This window comes from Cervus elaphus, chromosome 23 (genome assembly GCF_910594005.1).
Source record: "Cervus elaphus chromosome 23, mCerEla1.1, whole genome shotgun sequence".
Lineage (NCBI taxonomy): Eukaryota > Metazoa > Chordata > Mammalia > Artiodactyla > Cervidae > Cervus > Cervus elaphus.
Window position 1 is genome coordinate 44,478,794 of NC_057837.1, and position 21,625 is coordinate 44,500,418.

General features: G+C 43.1%; 1 long non-coding RNA gene across 5 annotated transcripts in view; it reads right to left on the reverse strand.

Annotated features, from left to right (window-relative positions):
• LOC122681726 overlaps window positions 1–21,625 on the reverse strand; it is a 92,222-nt gene that overhangs the window by 43,032 nt on the left and 27,565 nt on the right. Inside the window, exon 1 of one of the 5 annotated variants that reach the window (XR_006337090.1) lies at window positions 20,172–20,249. The exons of the other annotated variants lie outside the window; for them this stretch is intronic. This is a non-coding gene — a long non-coding RNA (uncharacterized LOC122681726). Of the gene's footprint in view, window positions 1–20,171; window positions 20,250–21,625 lie in introns of those variants that run through there. 5 annotated transcript variants of the gene reach the window in all.

Consider the following 21,625-nt stretch of genomic DNA (forward strand, 5'->3'; position numbering starts at 1 on the left):
GGAGAAAAAGCAAAGGCAGCTGTGTCTAAAAGGAGCCGGAAAATGAAGTGGGTGGAGCTGCCTACCATAACAACTTCCAATAGACTATGGTCCAGTCTCTCGGGTTCATGTGTTAATCTCAGGCTCAAAATGAGTTACATGAGATTACTGGACTGGACATTACTTTGCCAAAAATGGTCTGTCTAGTCAAAGCTGTGGTTTTTCCAGTAATCCTGTATGGATGTGAGAATTGGACCATAAAGAAAGCTGAGTGCCGAAGAATTGATGCTTTTGAACTGTGGTGTTCAACACTTGGACTGCAAGAAGATCAAACCAGTCCATCCTAAAGGAAATCAGTCCTGAACATTCATTGGAAGGACTGATGCTGAAGCTGAAGCTATCATACCTTGGCCACCTGATGTGTAGGGCTGACTCATTAGAAAAGACATTGATGCTGGGAAAAATTGAAGGCAGGAGGAGAAGGGGATGACAGAGGATGAGATGGTTGGATGGCATTACTGACTCAATAGACTTGAGTTTGAGCAAGCTCCAGGAGATGATGAAGGACAGGGAAGCCTGGTGTGTTGCAGTCCATGGGGTCACAAAGAGTCACATGACTGAGTGACTAAACAACTGGGTTAGTGGTAAAGAACCTGCCTGCCAATGCAGGAGGCATAAGAGATGCAAATTCGATCCCAGGGTTGGGAAGATTCCCTGGAGTAGGGCATCCAACCCGCTCAGTATTCTTGCCTGGAGAATCCCATGGACGGAGGAACCTGGCAGGCTACAGTCCATGGGGTCACAAAGTATTGGACACCACTGAAGCAACTTAGCACACATTCCTGCATGCTCCACTACTAATACTGTTATAATTCTACATTCTAATAATCTCATGTCTCACTTGCCTCCACAGGTTGATCTTATAACTTTTGTGGGTGATGCTTTAAGTGGGGAGAAGATGGAACCACCCAAGCAGTGGATCTATAGCATGGCAGTGGCCACCCAGCATTAATCTACTGCTGCTGCTGCTGCTGCTAAGTTGCTTCAGTCGTGTCCGACTCTGTGCGACCCCATAGACAGAAGCCCACCAGGCTCCTCCGTCCCTGGGATTCTCCAGGCAAGAACACTGGAGTGGGTTGCCATTCCCTTCTCCAGTGCATGCAAGTGAAAAGTGAAAGGGAAGTCGCTCAGTCATGTCCAACTCTTAGCGACCCCTTGGACTGCAGCCTACCAGGCTCCTCCGTCCATGGGATTTTCCAGGCAAGAGTACTGGAGTGGGGTGCCATTGCCTTCTCAACAGCATTAATCTAGGACTTGTCAAAGGCAGCTGTGAGGTGTTGTTGCTGTTGTTCAGTTATCAAGTCATGTCTGACTCTTAGTGACCCCATGGACTGCAACATATCACACTTCCCAGTCCCTCACCATCCCCCAGAGTTTGTCCAAGTTCATGTCCATTGAATTGGTGGCGCTACTCAACCATCTCATCTTCTGTTGCCTTCTTCTCCTTCTGCCTTCAATCTTTCCCAGCATCAGGGTCTTTTCCATTGAGTCAGCTGTTCACATCAGGTGGCCAAAGTATTGGAGGTTCAGATTCAGCCTCAGACCTTCCAAAGAGTGCTCAGGGTTTATTTCCTTTAGGATTGACTGGTTTGATCACCTTGCTTTCCAAGGAACTCTCAAGAGTTGGGAGAACCGGGTCTAAAAAATCATAGAACTAAATTCAGTACCTATTTTTGAAGAAGAATAATTTTGATTCCAGAATTAGCTTTTCCAATTCTTTTTACTTTCCCAAGTGGATGAGCCTCTGACTTGTCAGAGGACTTTTCATTCATTACAGATTCATTGTTCCATCTCCTCTGGAGGACAGGCCATGAGAGTTAGAAAGAAGTGACTTGCATTACTAAGTATCTCTATTTTAATAGCAGTATGGCTGGGAGAACATTAAAGCTAAGCTAAGGACAAAAAAAATTGTATTTCCCTACTTTTGAATGATCTGCTTGTGTCTTGAGGCTGTGTCTATATAAGGACATTCTTACTAATGGCTATGAACTAAATTCTACATATTTTATAACATTTATAAAAAATCCTGTTCTCACCAACCTGCCTCCCTAAAATCTCAAGAAACTCTGTCAGAAACACTAGATTTTAAGTAAAACAGAAAGAAATTCTGATTCAGAAAAAAAAAAAAGAATGTATATAACTGGAGTATATAGAACGTAATTCTATTAAATTTTTTTTTTTTTAAAGGAAAGAAAAAAGAAACAAGGGCTTCGTGGTGAGTCCACCATGAATTAGAGGATTTTGACCTTGTTTCAGGTCCACACCACAGAGACTGGACTCAGGTTCTCCAGCAATGCATTAGACTTCAACATCACAAAGCGATTTGATAGAAACTTGCTTGCATGCTAAGTTGTTTTAGTCGCATCCAACTCTTTGCCACCCTATGGACTGTAGCCTGCCAAGCTCCTCTGTCCATGGGATTCTCCAGGCAAGTATATTGGAGTGGGTTGCCATGCCATTCTCCAGAGCATCTTCCTGACCCAAGGATCACACTCACATCCCTTACGTTTCCTGCATTGGCAGACAGGTTCTTTACCACTAGCACCACTTGGAAGCCCATTTGGTTGGTTCTTATTTCTATTAGAGATATTTTGTCCATAAAACTATTGGCTCTGAACGTCATTGTCAAAAGGAGCAAACATACTAATATTAGAATCCCAGACAGTGAAAACAGATCATTAATTAAGATAAATAAAGAACAGATACTTCCTTCTCTAAATCCTCTGAAAGCAATCAGCTGGCCCCATGGGCAAAGAGGCTGGTCCAAGTAGGAAGCCTGCTTCAGGCTCCTGTCCAGGTGGACCCCCAGCTGACCGTCACCTCTTACATCAGTCCCTCCCAACTCCAAGTTTGGGGATGTGGAAACAATAATTTGTTGCAGTAACTGTTTTCCAATCACCACTGTTCCCCTCCTGGCACTTCCTTGTCCATCACTTGCCTGTCCAAGGACAATTGACAGGAGGCTTCTGCCAAATGTTGGCTCTTTTCTAAACTTTGGGAGTTGAGAAAGAAGTAAAACAACTCTGCCACTGGCAAGAACAGTTTCCAACCTCTGCTGTGGTTCTTGAGGATTGATTTAGCTGCTTCTGGTTTCCTGGGCTTCCCCAATGGCTCACTGGTAAAGAACCCACCTTCCAATGCAGGAGGCACAGGTTCGATCCCTGGGTCAGGAAGATCCCTTGGAAGAGGGCATGGCAGCCCACTCCAGTATTCTTGCCTGTAGAATCCCATGGACAGAGGAGCATGGCAGGCTGCAGAGCCCCATCCATGGGGGTCGCAGAGTCAGACACAACTGAGCACGCACACACGCACAGTTTCCCAGGCACAATTTCCTTGAAACACTAAACAGACTTCTACTTTCACATCTATCAAGTTCCTGGCCCCTCCTGTTCCTCTCCAGTATTGACCATGAGTTTTGAATGTGAGGGATACACACAGCCCAAGCCTCTGTGGCCAGAGCACTTCCCCAGTGTCTCTCCCAGCCTTTAACTAGGTTAGGAAAAGATAGCCCACCACACAGAAGGCTTGGAGTCCACCATCCAAACTGAACATCTCATCATGCTCACAGCCCAATGTTCACTTAAACAAAACTAAAAGATTGCAATTAGGAAAGCAAAAAGGAAATGGAATGCTAAAACCCACTTGGGGGGAGAAGGAGAGGATGGGACAAATTTAGAGTAGCATTGACATCTCTACACTATCGTGTGTAAAACAGATAGCTAGTGGGAAGCTGCTGTTTAACAGAGAGGCCAGCTGAGTGTTCTGTGATGACCTAGAGGGGTGGGATTGGGGTAGAGGGCAGGAGGGAAGCTCAAGAAGGAGAGGCTCTATGTATACATATGGCTGACTGGAGTTGTACAGCAGAAATTAACACAACATTGTAAAGCAATTACACTCCAAGAAAGAAAGAAAACCCACCTCACCCAGACTAGCCACAGTAGGTGGTGGGTATTATTATTCCCCACTCCTGCACTTAATGGTTTAAGTTTAGCGATGGTCATAAATATTTTAGCAGACAAAAAAAAAAAGAAAGAAACTTTTTCTTAATAGGAAATCATTCAAAATATAGGATAGTAATTAAAGAAAACTGTGAGTGTTTATAGCCTTATAATCCCCCCATTAAAATGAGAGATGTATGGAAAAATATGTATATCGTAAATGGTGATTATGGGCAGGGGAAGATTATCTATTTTAAGCTACATATAAATAATTCATATGTTTCCCATAATAGCACACGCTATCTTGGATGTTTAATTTACATGCATGACACAAAGAAACTGATAATATTACTCAAAGACAGTCATTAAAATATTTCTAGTTTCCATTTTCTACCACAAAAAAAAATGTTGGTAATTATTTAGAGCAGGAGTTTTAGGGTTTTTGTTTTGTGTTTCTTTTCTGAAATCACTAGAACAAAACCACTTCCTTTAAAAATGCATGGTGAAGGGAAGCCTACTGCTAGTTGCAAAACACATCTGGGCAAAGTTGCTAAAGACTCTCTCCTGATATCTCGTTTTTTTTCCGAAAGTGCACCTCTAGTGTTTTGATGGTCCCTGGAAAGTGCTTGTCAATTTGCAGATTTTGTGTGGAATGTTACTTTAGGTAGAACATTGGTTTAGGTAGGAAAAAACTACAATTAAATCCTAATAAAAATAATTTACACATTACTTGTGTGGCCTCAAATATCTTCTTATTACCTAGCTATACTTTGCTTCTAAAGTAAGATTTGGGCTTGACTTAGAAACACATGGATAGGACACAAGCACAGATCATTAACAGGAGACTGAACGGGTTGGTCAAGCAGCTGATTTTCCTGAATCCTGCAGGAAAATTGTAATTCCAAAACTTGTATCCTCTCTGGGCCACACCTATCTGAAAATGGCAGATTGTATCGTAGGAAGAATCTGAGATAGGAACTACAGATCTTAGGAAACTCCAAATGTCTGCCATGAGTTTTAAACAGTCGTATCTGACTCTTTGCGACCCCATGAACTATACAGTGCATGGAATTCTCCAGGCCAGAATACTGGAGTGAGTAGCCATTTCCTTCTCCAGGGGATCTTCCCAACCCAGGTATTGAACCCAGGTCTCCCACATTGCAGGTGGATTATCCATCAGATGAGCCACCATTGAAGCCCACATACCCATCAGCAAGAGCCTAAGAATGATGGAAGACAGGAGAGAAGAAAATGTCCCAGACAAACAAGCTGGCAGAACAGAGATGTTGATTTGGGTTGTCTGTGCATGGTTTCCTCTTCTTTCACGTATTTGGACCCATTATTCACAACCATCAGCCCCCATGACCAGGTGGGTAGATGCGGTAGAATTAATAGGAAAGAGTCATCAATCAGTCATAGAGAATAAAGGGAAGTGAGAAATTAAGACTAGCCTGTAAACAACTAGAGTGATAGATGGGTAAGTAGGAACCAGAGAAGCACTGATCTGCTCTTTATTTATTTATGTTTATTTATTTGCTCAAGAGTTCCTCTTTTGTCCAAACTAAACCTGTGCAGTATATTAACCCAGCAGAGATTTCAAGTACACAGCAGATTCACAAGTCTGAAGCTCGTGAGAGAAGTCATAACTAAAAATACCAACAGCAATTCCCTTACAGAATGACAATTTTCAGAACCATACATCTGAATGAGGGTACCTGGGAGGAAAAACTGCTAGAGAAAAAAAGGGAATCAGGAATCTATTTTCCTGACTTTCAGCTTTGAGAAGATGAGAAAGAGCCAGTAAGACAGACTAAGAAGAAGTGGCCAATAAAGGAGAAGAAAACTTAGGAAATAATAATGGTAATATATGGTCAACTGTGTCAAAGACTACTGAAAGTTCAAATAAAATAATTCCAGAGGAGCAAACATTGGATTTTGCAATACAGAGGATGTTGTTGACCTTGAGAGAGCGGTTATCTGTGGAATCAGAGGAACAGAAGCCTCCAGCATGGTTAAGTGCTAAACTTAAGATGTGGAAAAGAAGATGAAGACATGATATTTCTATCTATCCATCATCCACTTATCTATCTGTCCATCCATCCATCCATCCATCTATCCACCCATCCATTCATCTATTTACTTACCCAACCATCCATCCTCCATCCATCTATCCATTCACCAATCACCTACCTGTCTTTCCATCATCCATCCAATCATCCACCCACCTACCCAACCACCTACCCATCCATGCATCCTTCTATCCATTCATCCATCCATCTATCCATCCATCCATCCACCCACCTACCCAACCACCTACCCACCCACCCATCATCCATCCATTGTCTATTCACCCATGTCTCAGGAGAAAGCACTGGATTAGAGAGAGAATGATGCCTAGTGACCTAATAGGCAAGGGCTATTTGAAGTAATGTTTCCATGCCCAAGTGGTATGTCTGATAAGGACAAAAAATTCCAGGAAGAGATTAGGCTGCATATAATGACACAGAAGATACTCAAGTCTATGAGTGTAGGTAGGACCAGTGAGGAAAAGACTTACTGGGAAGAGGGGAGAGGTCCATGAGAGGCGGCCGAGTGGTCAAGGATAGAAGCAGAGAAATGAAAGAAGCCAGAGGGTAAAGATAAGCTTTCATCAGAGATCCAATTCAGGGCCCAGACCGAAAAACTGCAAGAGTGCAAGAGGTTATTTAGGCAAATTCAAGCCAAGGTGCAGGAGGCAAGAAGTGAAAGTACCCTCCACTATGACTTGTTACCGAGAAAGAACCATCACATACCCCCAGGACGCAGCTGGAAGCCCTTCCACAGGCCATGCCAGCAGCACCTAGGTGAGCCGGGTTGGGGGCAGGAGGGAGAAACATGGGGGGGTTGCAGAGGGGATGGTGAGGGTGGTGGAAGAGCTTCTGGGGCTTCCAGCAGCCTGACAACCCTTCCAGAGGGCGGACCCAAGTTCCTTCTGAAAAAGGAGAAGCTGCTCTCCTGGAAGATCATAAAGCCATGAGATGGAAAGCACCTGGAAACTGATGTCAGATATCACCTTGGTGTTCCTCCAACAGAGGCTGAGGAAGTAAATCAAAGAAGAACCAGGTGTGGGAAGCAGGGAACAAAATACCTTGTGATACACTTCAGGCCATTCAAGTGTCCACGAATAACTTTCACTCCTCATGAGAGTTCTACTTTCGCAGGGGTTGGGAAAGGATGATTGGATTTGGTGCCATGAAGAATCATCTGGCAACAGGTACCTTACCCACGAGGGGCTTTCCCACTGGCTCTGGAACCCAGGCTCCCCCCTCCTCACCCTGACAGGGGCTCCCAGGATCACAGCCAAATGTTTGCAGGAGATAAGCGGCCAGCTGGCTGGTCTACTGACCCAAAGCCCATTGCAGAAGACGCTAGTCCCAGCCTTCCAGGCCAGCCGCCCACCTCAGCCCATAGGCAGCCCTCTCACCCCTCCATCCAGCTGCTCTGAGACATCCTCTCTCCAAGCTTTCCCTCCAGGATGCATGGCATAGTGAGCTTCTGACATTTAGAGCTTGGGAAACCAATGTTGATGGTTTCAAGATTCAAGACTTTCATCTGTGTTTACTTGTATCCCTACTATTCTCATTTCCTCAGCAGGAACCCATGAATACAGGCAGCCTCAGTCTTTCGTGAGGAAGAATGGGGACACAAAGGAACAAATCACTAGTTTATGTCTTAAAAGATATTATACCACCACGTAACATACCCCAACTTCAGCATCCCTGCAGCTAAAAGTGGTGCTGCCTTTCCTTCGCACGATAACCAGCTCGGTTCCTGGATCTCCTCACGTGACTTAGCCTCAGTCACACCCACCATTTCCTATCACCCTCACCAACAGAACCTCCAGTCTCACTCTGGAGGTTCACCTCCAGTCTCACTCTGCCACACTGTGTCTCCTTTAAAATTTTTAAATAATGGTCCTTAGACATTTCTCTGGAAAAATACCGTTTTTGGCAAATAAAACTTCTCCCAAAAGGTTGGCTAAATAAACACAAACAACTGAAAAGTCACTCAATTATATAGGTCAGTAAGAAAATAGAAACTGAAAAAAAAAAAGAATTCAATGAGAAGGTTTCCTGATCAAAAACATGTTATTATTCAAAAGGATGCCTGGAAGTCCTTTCTCTAAATCAGCCTCACTTTATAAAGAAACTCAGATGATACAAGGGAAAAGAGTGCTCATTAACAGAACCCAAATCAATGCCAATGTAATTATTCAGGTACCAACTCTGTCTGAACACCCAGCACTGCCTCGATAAGTATCTCTGTTAACCAATAGAAGGACTTGCAGTGAAATGACTTTTAGCTGCAGAAATTTGTGGCTTTCATAACTAGATAAGAAAGATTAAATTTAATTAATTTTAGCATAAAATGGAAGGACCATGTCCTGATTCCCTTAGATACTAAGGCAGCCATTTTCTAAGATAATTGATTAGGACTACCATATGCAGCTTTCTATATTTTTCTCAACACATAACATTCCTGTCTGTCTTTCCAACTACCTGACTAGCCCTCAATAATGGCTTAAATATATTCTGCTAAAAATTACCTGATATTACTATAAATAAATATATTTGTGGGCCAAAATCTCAGACATGATTTTTTTTTAATAATGGCTACATTTTAGAAGCTGAGAATTAAATGATAAATGAGATTCAAAATTCACATCATAACTACAAGGGTTTTTTTTCCTATTTGAACTTAGGTCTTTACTAAAATAATACAGAATGTATTTCGTATTGAAGTATAGTTGATTTATAACATTATGTTAACTTCAGTTCTACAGCATTTTTGAAGATTATACTCCCTTATAGGTGATTACAAGATAATGTCTGTAATTCCCTGTGCTGTACAGTCAATCCTTATTGCTTATCTATTTTATATGCAGTAGTGTGTACCTGTTAACTCCATACTCTTAACTTGCCCAGTCCCCTTCCCTCTTCTCTTTAGTAAGCGCAAGTTTGTTTTGTATATCTGTGAGTCATACAGAACATATTTAGTCAATGCTATTTGATTTCTTAGAACTCTAGCAACTGGAAATTTTTTTTAGCAGAATAAGATTTCCCTGTGTTTGAGAAAGCCACAGACACTGTATGTGTCTGCAACTGCGAGAGGCATGATTATGCCGATTGCTTTACTAGTATTTTGTCTCCATGGATTTTCTTTCTTTTTTTTTTTTTCCTTCATTTACTGAAGGAGTGATTAGGACTCCAGGTTTTGCCCCCGTATATCAGACAGTTCTTTCCATGGGTTTGGCTTTGTTTTATTTCTGTTTTGTTTTGCATTGCTTTTCATAAAGAAGAAAGTAAATGAAACTTTTAAGACAGAGCTTTCTTCCTTTCACTGAAATAGAACATGCTGGTACTGAACCTTTGGAAATTTCCCTTCATGATCTATTACGCAATAAGCCACCAAGAGTGAAAGTCCCAGGACACTCTGCCGACGTAGTCCCTGGGACTTGGCGCTCCTGAGCAGCTTGGAGCAAGGCCTTATGACTCACGCTGTGCCCAGAGGAAGGGGTTTCCTTATCTCTGATTTCTCTCTTCTTCTTAGTATAACTTGAGTTCTAAGTAAACCACATTTCCAAACTGTGTAAAATCAGCGGGTGCATAATAAAGGTCTCATTTGAAAGAGACATTTAGTCATTTGGCAAGACTGGTTAACCTTAACACCACTACCTATTTCCAACCCCTTCTCTGCCAACATCACAGGGGCTGTGATTCACAACTGAGCAAAGCTACACCTGAACCTGGTGACAAATACCAAACATGTCATCCAGTCTTTCTTTAAAAAAAAAAAAAAAAGGAAAATTCAAACTAGGTTAAAAAAATAAAAAGGTTTATCTTTTCCGTTGTAACTTAATGGCCCTCTATATTCTAGGATGAAAAGGCATCTAATGTAGAGATCATTTTTATTTTCTTTGATCAGTTATTTCAGATTGGTTCAAATTAGTTTATTTGCATTAATTTTTCTAAGATAGAGCAGACTCTGATGCCTGGATTACCGCCTAATTAGACCTACCCCTAGTCTCCTCTTGAGGGTAACATGGGTGGTAGGTCCCTGATTCACAGCCAGGCCCAATTTCTCCAGGACAGCTTCCCCACTGACTTTTTTTTTTTCCATTTATTTTTATTAGTTGGAGGCTAATTACTTTACAATATTGTAGTAGTTTTTTGTCATACATTGACATGAATCAGCCATGAATCAGCCATGGATTTACATGTACTCCCCATCCCAATCCCCCCTCCCACCTCCCTCTCCACATTAAAAAGAATTCATTTGAATCAGTTCTAATGAGATGGATGAAACTGGAGCCCATCATACGGAGTGAAGTAAGCCAGAAAGATAAAGACCAATACAGTATACTAAAGCATATATATGGAATTTAGAAAGATGGTAACGATAACCCTATATGCAAAACAGAAAAAGAGACACAGATGTACAGAACAGAATTTTGGACCCACTGACTTTTTATTTTACTTCTAAGTAACAAATATTCATGGGCTTCCCTGGTGGCTCAGACAGTAAAGAATCCACATGTCAATGCAGGAGACCCAGGTTCAATCCCTAGGTCAGGAAGATCCCTGGAGTAGGGAATGGCAACCCACTTCTGTATTCTTGCCTGGAGAATCCCATGGACAGAGGAGACGGGTGGGTTACAGTCCACAGGGTTGCAAAGAGTCAGACACGACTGAGTGACTACACTTTCTTTCTCAACAAATATTCATCTGGGGAGGTGCAGTGCTTTTGTGTGTCCTGATCTGCAGTTAGTAATATATTCCATCAGGAGCAAAAACAGTCATTTAGTGAAATGAGGCCTAGTATGAAATCTGCATGACCCTCAGAAGAAGCCGTGCATTAGATGTGACCAACGCACTTTTACTGTCACCCTGTGGGAGGCGCTGTGGGGGCTCATGAGTGTGTGAGGGAACAGAAGCTTGGTCCTGCTGTGTGGCAGATCCCAGAGGGTCGAAAGGGACTGTTTATGTCTAAATTGTTACCAAAAAAAATTTACCATCATTAAAACACTGATAATGCCCTCTTGTGATTACCCAGGGGAAATAGTGCTAAAATCGAGAGCAGCCATATTCTTCCATCACAAACTTAAGACTTTCAAAGTCATAGCTATCATCAATTGTCAAATATTTATTAACCAAATTTTTTTTTTAATCTTCAATTTACCATTTGTATTCTTCTTCTACAACTGAACAGATGACAGAAGACGTAGAATCCTAGATGGATGATAATAAACCATCTTGGGATCAAAGTCATATTAAATAAGTCCAGAGGCGAGATGTGCACACATAAATGTGTCCTGTTCAGTTGGTCATTAGAAAATGCTGAAAATATGATCTAGTCACCTTAAAGAAATAATGCAAGACTTAAAATTCACTAGAGCCTTTTAACCCTAGCCGAGGTTGGACACAAAATGGCAAGTTAAGGGCAGACCGGTATTTTTATCCTAGCTTATAAAACTGCCAACAAGCATCACAAAGTTTGGAGGCTAATTTCAAACTCGTAGACCAAATGTCTGGATGCTGGGGGTGGACCAAGGATGCTGCAGGTGGAGGGAGAAACATGGCCTGAGTACAGGCAGTGGGGGATGCATCATCTCTGGAGAACTGGAAACAGTAAGGAAACCAGCTAAGAGTCTGTCTAGGAGTCAGTCCTCCATCTGCCAGGAGCTGGCATTGCACACAGCATCAGTTGATCAAGTTTCGGTCCTAGAGAGACCTCTGCCCTCCCACCCATCACCCACCCCTCAGCCCCTGACCACATCTGCCTCCTGCTCTACAGGTCTCATTGACAGGAGGGAAATCCCAACATTTTTGAAACATTCATCCTCATCACCACTTGCTGATAATCACCAGTAGCTTAAATAAATATAAAAACTCTCCCTTAGAGCCAACAGACATAAAACAATACTGGATCACAGTTATCTGATGTGTTGATTGTCATCCCCCCGTAGTTCAGACTTGGGTCATACGTCGTCTAAAGGACTGAAGTAGAAATTGAAGCCGCATCTCCAGAATGGAAGGGACACCCTGCTATCATCTGATTAAACACGTTCAGTACTTCCAAGGGATATGTTTTGGAATACACAATCTGGAACACTGCCATGACTTTCTTTTTGGTTTCATTGTTGAAAATAACTTCAGATGGACTTTAGCCACCAAGATTAAAGGACCTGGTATGTTCCATGAGCAGCGCTGTTGAAATCTGCTAACTTAAAGCAGCCCATGAACATTTTTGAAGTGCTATTTTTTTTTGGCAGTTAATTTATTCACTATAATATGTGCTAACACACACCCTTGCAGTTCCAACATGAAAAATGAAAGAAAGATGCAACATTCCAGGCACGTCGCTGGGGCCGAGTGAGAAAGCAGATGAAAGAAACACATCAAAGAGGAAGCACATTTCCAATCAGCCTCTGAAGAGAACACAGGATGGAGTGTATACAATTGGTCCGTACACACACATACACACACACACACACACACACACACACAGCCGATGCTTAGTATTTATGCAGATATACAGTTGGTATTTAATAAATATGCGTAACCAGACATGCTTAGTGTAGATTTATGTATACAGTTGGTACTTAAAGTGTATACATGTATAAAGTGTGAGCTTTACCTGCAAACACTTAGGGCCCCAACAGCCGATATGTAAAACCTATAAGAACTGAGATGTGGACTAGCCTGTGAAGAATGGCCAGCAGTTGTTTTTGTTGTTTTCACTGTTAAGAAACAGGAGTGAGGAAATAAAATCATGGATGGACCATGCAGGTAAAACATTCATACTTAATCCTACACTAGAGAACTTCCCTCATTTCTGCTGACTCTCCACGCACTGAACTCACCTTGAACTCGCCTCTTCTGTCTTCAGAACAACGAGGATCTTTGCAAAGAGCATACACTCCCCTCTGTGTGGGGCTTCCAGGTCAGAGATGCCCCTATCATCATGTCCTTCATCCTTGGTCTTCCCCTCTGCATCCCTTATGGTCTTACAGTCCTAGGCATCAGCAGCTTGGCTTTCCAGAAGCTAAAGATTACAGTGAAAACCAAGGAGACTATGAAGGTTAACAAAATTGGTAAATAATGGGCCAGAAAGATGAACACTACTTTTAATTGGGTTTGGTCTCTCAAAATGGTAAGGAAAAAGAGAAAGAAAAAGAAAAGTGAGTAATTTTGTTTTTGAATAGCTCAAAGCTTTAAGACTGGAGTAGGTACTGAAATTGTATCAAATCACTTAGCACTCAATTAAAACAATAAGAAAAAAAAATCTGCTCCTATTGATACATAGCCCACTTGGTTTCAAGTGGGTAAAGCAGCATTTCTGAGACACAGGAGGCAGAGTTCTGAGGTCTGGTCACAAGAACCTGTGGCTGGAAATTCTGGTCACTGGCTGCCACCAGTGACCTCTTGAACCACATGGGCCAGCTGGTCCCACCAGCGGGGGCTTCACATACTTGTGTAAGTTCAGCAAGGAACACAGGCCATGGCCAGTCATGACCAGGGAAGGACCAACACCAGTGCCCTTGCCCAGGCTTCTGCTGGGGGCTGAAAAGCTCATCTGATGTCTGTACTTTTTCTGAAATGGCTTCTTCCATTTGCTGCCAAAGGCGGAATCTTCAGACTCATTATTTTTGTGACTGCTTCACTCCACCCTTCTCTTAAAATGAGAACTTTAAACTGCTGATGGAACACAATGTCTTCTAAGATGAGTTAAATTTGGAGCCTTAAGACCATGGTCAAACCATTCAAAATACACCAGCTCATCAGCATTGTTTTTGTACATTGCCCTTTGCAACTTTGAAAATCCAGGTTGATCCTAACTGGCTTGTCATACCAACCGAAGTCAGAAAATTTAGGGACTTTCATGTTTCAAGGTTGTTTTCTGTGGGGACATGATCAGCACCAGCCATGTCTTCTCATCCTAGACATTCTTATTCATCTCTTATATGTCCTGAAATCATTTGGACCACATACCTGAGCTTGATATCCTTTCCCCGTTGAACAGGTTGGATGACAATTGTGAATTACAAGGTTTTATTAATAGTTCAGTTCAGTTCAGTTCATTTCAGTAGCTCAGTCGTGTCCGGCTCTTTGTGACACCATGAACCGCAGCACGCCAGACCTCCCTGTCCATCACCAACTCCCGGAGTCCACCCAAACCCATGTCCATCAAGTCGGTGATGCCATCCAACCATCTCATCCTCTGTTGTCCCCTTCTTCTCCTGCCCTCAATCTTTCCCAGCATCAGGGTCTTTTCAAATGAGTCAGCTCTTCGCATCAGGTGGCCAAAGTATTGGAGTTTCAGCTTCAACATCAGCCCTTCCAATGAACACCCAGGACTGATCTCCTTTAGGATGGACTGGTTGGATCTCCTTACAGTCCAAGGGGCTCTCAAGAGTCTTCTCCAACACCACAATTCAAAAGCATCAATTATTTGGCTCTCAGCTTTCTTTATAGTCAAACTTTCACATCCATACATGACCACTGGAAAAACCATAGCCTTGACTAGACGGACCTTTGTTGGTAAAGTAATGTCTCTGCTTTTTAATGCTGTCTAGGTTGGTCATAACTTTCCTTCCAAGGAGTAGGCGTCTTTTAATTTCATGGCTGCAATCACCATCTGCAATGATTTTGGAGCCCAGAAAAATAAAGTCAGCCACCGTTTCCACTGTTTCCCCATCTATTTCCCATGAAGTGATAGCACCAGATGCCATGATCTTAGTTTTCTGAATGTTGAGCTTTAAGCCAACTTTACATAAGTATTAATTGGCTTCCCTGGTGACTCAGTGGTAAAGAATCCACCTGCGTGAGAGAGACCTGGGTTCGATCCTTGGTTGTGAAGATCCCATGATGAAGGAAAAGGCAACCCTCTCCAGTATTCTTGCCTGGGGAATCCCATGGACAGAGGGGCCTCTGCCGAAGGTATCTTCACAAACAACAAGTGCTTTGCAGGATGGAGCTCTTTGCAGAGTCCATCATCATGATCTCATTATTGTATTTTCTTCCATTATTCATTCACTTTTATCTCCTCAATACCGGTCAGATGTCAATTCAGAAACAGATACGAGTCTGAAGTCTGTCTAGAGTTCACAATGTCCCGATGAATATATTTAACTTGTGACAATTTTGTACAACTCCTATTTCCAAACATGAAAATTCAATCATTTCCAAAATTGTTTCCAAATCCACAGCTCAGGTGGTGATATTCAGGGAAAATGTGCCATTTCAACCCAATCGCTTGTATTAAGCTGCGCATCAGAGTATCAAATAAGCAGCTGAAAACGCTTCTTAGGTTCAGCAGGAATTTCATTTCCTCCAAATTTCTCCTCCTGTGTCAGTGATGACGGTGGTGTGTTAGGTCATGTCTTGTTCTAAGGTGAGGTGACTGTTTCCTGCTGCCATGAGCTGAGATGGCTCTGGCCAGGAGCTTGCCTGCTGCCACTGTTCGTGATGATGACAGTGGTAACTGACAATAAGATACTAATCCCAGTTGTGTAGCTGCTGTGGGATGGGTGTGTGGTGTGGGCCAAGTGGGCCCTCAGAATGGACACACTTGTCCCCCTGTCCTGCAGGAGTGTGGGCAGCTGAGCCCTTGCCCCGGAATGGCTCTGACCCCCAGGTTCCCTGGTTCTCACCCAAGGTTCCTGTCTCTGACTGGGGACAGCTAGATCTGACAACTATTCCAAACTGGACACAGAGGCCTGGCACCCGGCTTCGACTCATGAGACCCTGTGGGGCCTCAGCCCCCAGCTCCTCCCTGGGTTACTACCAAGGACTAGAAGGCATCAGAGTCCAGCTTCTCTGGCAGCCCAGTCCTGCCTCCTCACTGCTTCCCATCTGTGATCTTGAGAGTGCGCTCACCCCCAAAATCTCCATCTCGGAGTGCTTCCAGAAACCTGGTCCTTCCTGGACCCTGGTGACCACAGCATATGCATCATGTTCCCTCTGCAGCTTCCTCTCATAGATGAAGAGACAAATGTGATTGAGAGACAAGAGAAATGAGACTTGAATCTGTAGGAGACTAACATCAGGGCACGGGTTCAAATAGAGGAAACTTGAACCCACAGTTTGCAGTCCTTCTGCCACGTCCTGGCAATGCCCACCTCAGTCTCCAGGAGAGACTTAGAATCTTTCTGACATTTATCATTCTTAAAAACCACTTATGGTTCCCAGAGAACTGTTGTATTAAAAAATTAACAACCCACTTAAAGAAGTAAACAACATTCATCAACAGCCACAGAGTGGTCGATCACTACCTTTCTCCCAATTTAACTGATCTTCTATAAAATGTATGCAAGAGTGAACCGATTACTCTGTAAAACCTGAGCACCCAAAAAGCACAGGTTCCGAATCTCTGGAACACCCTTGTTTGAGAGGCCAGCGTGGCAAGGAGGCCATAGGTCTGGGATCAATCAGTATGGCTACTTCCTAGCCTTGGTGCCTGGCTCCCAGCCCAGCTTCCTAAACTCCGTGTCTTGATTTTCTAACAGGGACAGTCATATCAAATACCCCTCAGTGCCACTGTAGGGATTAAAGTAGATATGTGTTCATCTTTTATTGGGCTTCCCTGGTGGCTCTGCAGTAAAGAATCTGCCTGCAATGCAGAAAATGCAAATTGATCCCAGAATCGGGAAGATCCCCTTTAGGAGGGAACAGCAACCCACTCCAGTATTCTTGCCTGGATAATTCCATGGAAAGAGGAGCCTGGCGGGCTATAGTCCATGACATTGCAAAGATGTGAACATGACTTACAGATTAAACAACAACAGTCACCCTTAGGTGTCCTTGATGCAGCTGTGGTGGGTAAAGAAACGAATCAGTGTTCCATACATGCTTTTTAAAGCCATTGATTCAAATTTCTAAAAAGTAAGACACATGACCAATCATAACAATGTCTGTTGTTAGTAAGTGTTGAAGTATGCCGTGGTGAGTCCTAGATGTGCCCTCAAAAGTTTAACTCGATCAGAAAGCCGTCAGAAGGCAGAAGTCTCTCAGATGGGGTGGGGGGGGCAGGGTAGGAATCCCAGCCAGCCTCCTTTGAACAACACAGAGAGAATTCCCATCAGGATGCCCCCCCCCCCCCTTGTAAGCAAGGTCATGTCACTAAACAGTAGCAATCAACTCTGGATGTGTCAGCTACAGCAAATAGCTTCCACTCCAGGAAGCAAAATAAAAGCTCATGGGCTTCCCTTTTGGCTCAGCCGGTAAAGAATCTGCCTGCAATGCAGGAGACCTGGGTTTGATCCCTGGCTTGGGAAGATCCCCTGGAGAAGGGAAAGGCTTCCCACTCTAGTATTCTGGCCTGGAGAATTCCATAGACTGTATAGTGCATGGGGTCACAAAGAGTCAGACACAACTGAATGACTTTTTCACTTTCACTTTCCATGATTTGTCTTCTATTTTGACCAATCTTCAGTAAAGTCCCACAGGAACATGGATGTATAGGTGTGGAGGAGGGCAGAAACTCAGGGTGTGGGGCGGGGAGCTGGGGGAGAGCAGACAGGCTGTATGTTTTTGGTCTGTTCCTGACCCTTGTCTGGAGCAGGAGATATTCTTAGATCCTTTTCTTGAGGTGGAAGAAAAAGACTGAGAATCTCCTAGAAATAATTTTAGGTAACCACAGCTATTTTTATCTCAACGTTCAGGAGCTAGTGTTTAATTTAAGGACAGAAATGAAAACAGTATCAAAAAAAAAAAATGTCAGTTGTATGTTTTGATTTCTTTTTAGTTCTCTTTCCAGAGGCAAGATTTGCTTAGTCACTGAAGCCAGAGATGTCTTCTTAAAAGGAGTTTAAATCTGTAGCAGAATATTATTAAGAAAAGTTAAACCCATTGTCAAATGAAAATGAAATCCACAATGATAAAGCTAGAGTTAACGTTTAAAAAATGGAAACCAGATGTAAGCTAACCAAATGCCATCTGTAAAAGGGGGCTCTGAACCTTTCAGCCCAGGGATGGGATTCTGTGGAATTCCAGATGACCTCAGGTTCACAGGGTAGCATCTGGAAGGAGATGATCCCCACGTGAATCTGGAAGGTCTCTAACAAGGTGGGGACAAGTTGGGGTGGGGGGCAGTCAGGATAGGAGTATCCATGCCTGGGCAGGGGCCCGTAACCTCAGGCTTCTGCTCTAGGTCTGCTCTGCTTTAGGAAAATGCAAGTCACTTCTCTAGGGAGAGGAGTGCCATGGATGAGTCGCTCAGTCATGTCTGACTCTTTGCAGCCCCATGGACTGTAGCCCACCAGGCTCCTCTGTCCATGGGATTCTCCAGGCAAGAATACTGGAGTGGGTTGCCATGCCCTTCTCCAGGGGATCGTCCTGATCCAGGGATCGAACCTGGATCTCCTGAGTCTCCTGCATTGGTAGGCAGATTCTTTTATCACTGCGCCACTTGGGAAACAAACACCTATCTATTTTCCTTTCAGAGGCTACACAGGTTCACTGCACACACACCCAATAGAAGAGCCCAGGCCAACATCTGGTCAGAGCAGCACAGGGACCTCCCTCCATCCACAGGGAAACCCCACATCTTAACATCTCTCCTCTCTCCTTCCCTGGGGACATCAGTCCTCCAGGCGCTGTTTGTTGCTTGTGTGTGTGTGTGTGTGTGTGTGTGTGTGTTAAAGATACAGAGGAGATGGGAGTGGAGATAAAAGTATGAGAAAGAGAGTTCATCATTATTTTTCTTTGTTTCCCAGTTGCCATCTCAAGTGCCACTGTAGTCTCCAAAACCCAGCAGCATTGTGGGAAGCGGAGGATGTGTCCACCTTTGGGGCATCCTGTATGAGATGAACAAGACCTGGGAACAATGTGCTGCCTTCAAACACAACCTTTCTCTTCTTCACACAACATGTAAGTTAAATGCTTAACATTTGGCGCAAAAATTAAGAAAATCAAATTTTCTGGGCTTCCCTGGTGGTCCAGTGGTTAAGAACCTGCCTGCCAATGCAGAAGATATGGATTTGATCTCTGCTCTGGGAAGATCCCACATAACTTTCTCTGGGCAACTGAGCCAATGTGCCACAACTACTAAGACCACTCTCTGGAGCAACAACTGAAGCCCTCGTACCCTAGAGCCCATGCTCTGCTACAAGAGAGATCACTGCGATGAGAAGCCCTCACATCGCAGCTAAAGAGTAGCCCCCACTCGCTGCAACTAGAGAAAACCCTCGTGTAGCAATGAAGACGCAGCACGGCCAAATAAATAAATATTTCTAAAATCTCCTTTCAAGTTTCTTTAAGACCTAAGATACCTAACAGTATATTCCATAAACATCCCTGAGCATCTAAATATCTAACGTCTTTGCTAAAAAAAAGATAAGTGCTGCCAGTAACAATGAACTTGCTGATTGTTTTGGGTTCAAGAAGTTGGACTGTGATTGTTATTTATGGTTTTTTAATTAAGACAAAGATCAGCAGCTTTGCTCATCAGATTTAGATGGCAGTGAGATTTTTAGCTCTGGCATCATTGGATTAGGAATGAGCATCATAGACAAGCTCTCTGTTCTCAACTTATTTAAATTTTACTCTGCATTATATGTGTTTTTTTCTTACAAGTAAAATATCAACAACTTCCTGAAGATAGCCCCCGAAGTTGAAAAGGACTATGATTTCATAAACGGTTAGACTATAGTCAAGTTACCTTGCTGTTTTGGTTTCTTCCCTATGGCTTAATTATACACCACAGATCTTTTGCAGAAGCAGTCTTTTAACTAAACATGTAGAGATCAGCCCCACACAAAAACATGCCTCAGTGTGTGTTTTCTTAATCTGTCTCAGTAGAGAGTATATGTGGCAATAAAATGGTGTGGTCCTCGAATTTGAGCAGTACCAGCTTGTCGTTTAGTCATTAAGTTGTATCTGCCTCTCTGTGACCCCATGCGCTCTAGCCCACCAGGCTCCTCTGCCCATGGGATTTTCCAGGCAAGGATAATGGAGTGGATTGCCTTTTCCTTCCAGCCTCATGTCAATAAAGCATCATGTTTACTTTTGGGGGAGATGAACTTATATTTCCAGGGGTGGGGTGGAGTTTGCCTTTTCCTGGAGGCAGGAGAGAGGCTGTCATTGTCACACTCCCAGTGACACTGTCACCAAGGCCACTGACCAGCAGACTGTGAGGGGTCGTCCTCTCTCTTACCTCTGCTTTCTGAACTCCAGAGTCACAGTAAGCCAGAGCACTCCTAAGACTCCTGTAGTTCTTCATGTTGGTGGTCTGCACAGAAAGGGAATTTGATGTAATGCATCATCACCCACACTTCTGATTACTTTGATGGGAGGCAGTGATGACTCCCTCCTCTTGTTCTTGCAGGATCTCTGAGGGGATTATGTTTCTCTCCATCCGGGACCTCTGTCCAACTCCTGAAATGCAGCCCTGAGAACCGAGCTTCCTCATCTGGGAACCTCCTGGGCTCAACAGAGTTCCCACTTGACTATCATGTGAGTTTGATAAATGTTCTCACTCTTGTTTATTGTCATGGTTTCGAGGGGGACAAACAGAACCACTCACTTACCCCCTAAGTTAAGACCTCTTACAATCTTCCTCATGGTTTTTCCTATTAAGTATATTCAATAAGTAACTAAAATTCCATAAAAACACTTTCCTTCTGCAAACCAAGTTTTCATATTTCTAGGGCTTTTTAAAAATTGTATACCCATTGCTTTTGTATATGAGTATTCTTTTAAAGGATATGTCATGAAAAATATGTACTGTAGCCTTTGCTTAACTATCTGTTTGATGTTAAAGGAGAAACAGTGCCATCGTGTTGAAAAACATCACTGATAACTTTTGGACAGGGAAAATAAGAAAAAAGAAAGTTGTAAAAGAAAATAGCATCTGAAGTGGATTTCTGAGAAAAAAATTCATAAAGATAGTTATGACAAATAGTTAAAGAAGTGGTGCAAATGCTATTGTAATATTAAAGTGACATTGATCTGAGCAATTTAGGCTTCAGTGCAGTACTACTGACTAAGCGTTCTCCCTACTCTTTATTTCTGTGAAGGACCCAGGCGTGCAGCTGAAGTTTCGAAAAACTACTTAATTTCTAAGGGAAGATGAAGCCACCTGGTTTGACATGAAAAATGAAGAAAATAGTATTAACTGTCTGAAATATCTTTAACTTGGGGGAAATCTGACACTGCATCTCTGGGAAAATATGTTTCACGTATTACGGGGTCATCGTTCGGTCTGTCCCAGTTCAGGCACCAAGTGCTTCTTAAAAGCAGAACATGATGAGGCAGTTCTGGTTGGAAGGGGGCACTCAGGCGGGGAGGAGGGCTTTTCTCTACGTGTCCTTGAGCGGGCGGTTGAGACGCATTTGTCTCCATTTCTGCATTCATAATGTCAGAAATAAAACATGCTTCTAAAACTACTGAAGGACCCCTGATAGAAAGGTGAAGAGACCCACTGGCGTCTTTATGGAGCAGTACATCAGAGGATTAAAGACTACAGAGAGAAAGGCCATTGCCAGAGAATAGATGGTTGCAAATGAAACAGCAAATTACATGCAAATTTAAAATTAAATGTAATGTCCTTCTGCCAGACCCTCTGAAAATCTATGCCTTGGGTATTTGAACCTGGAGGGCACACTCATT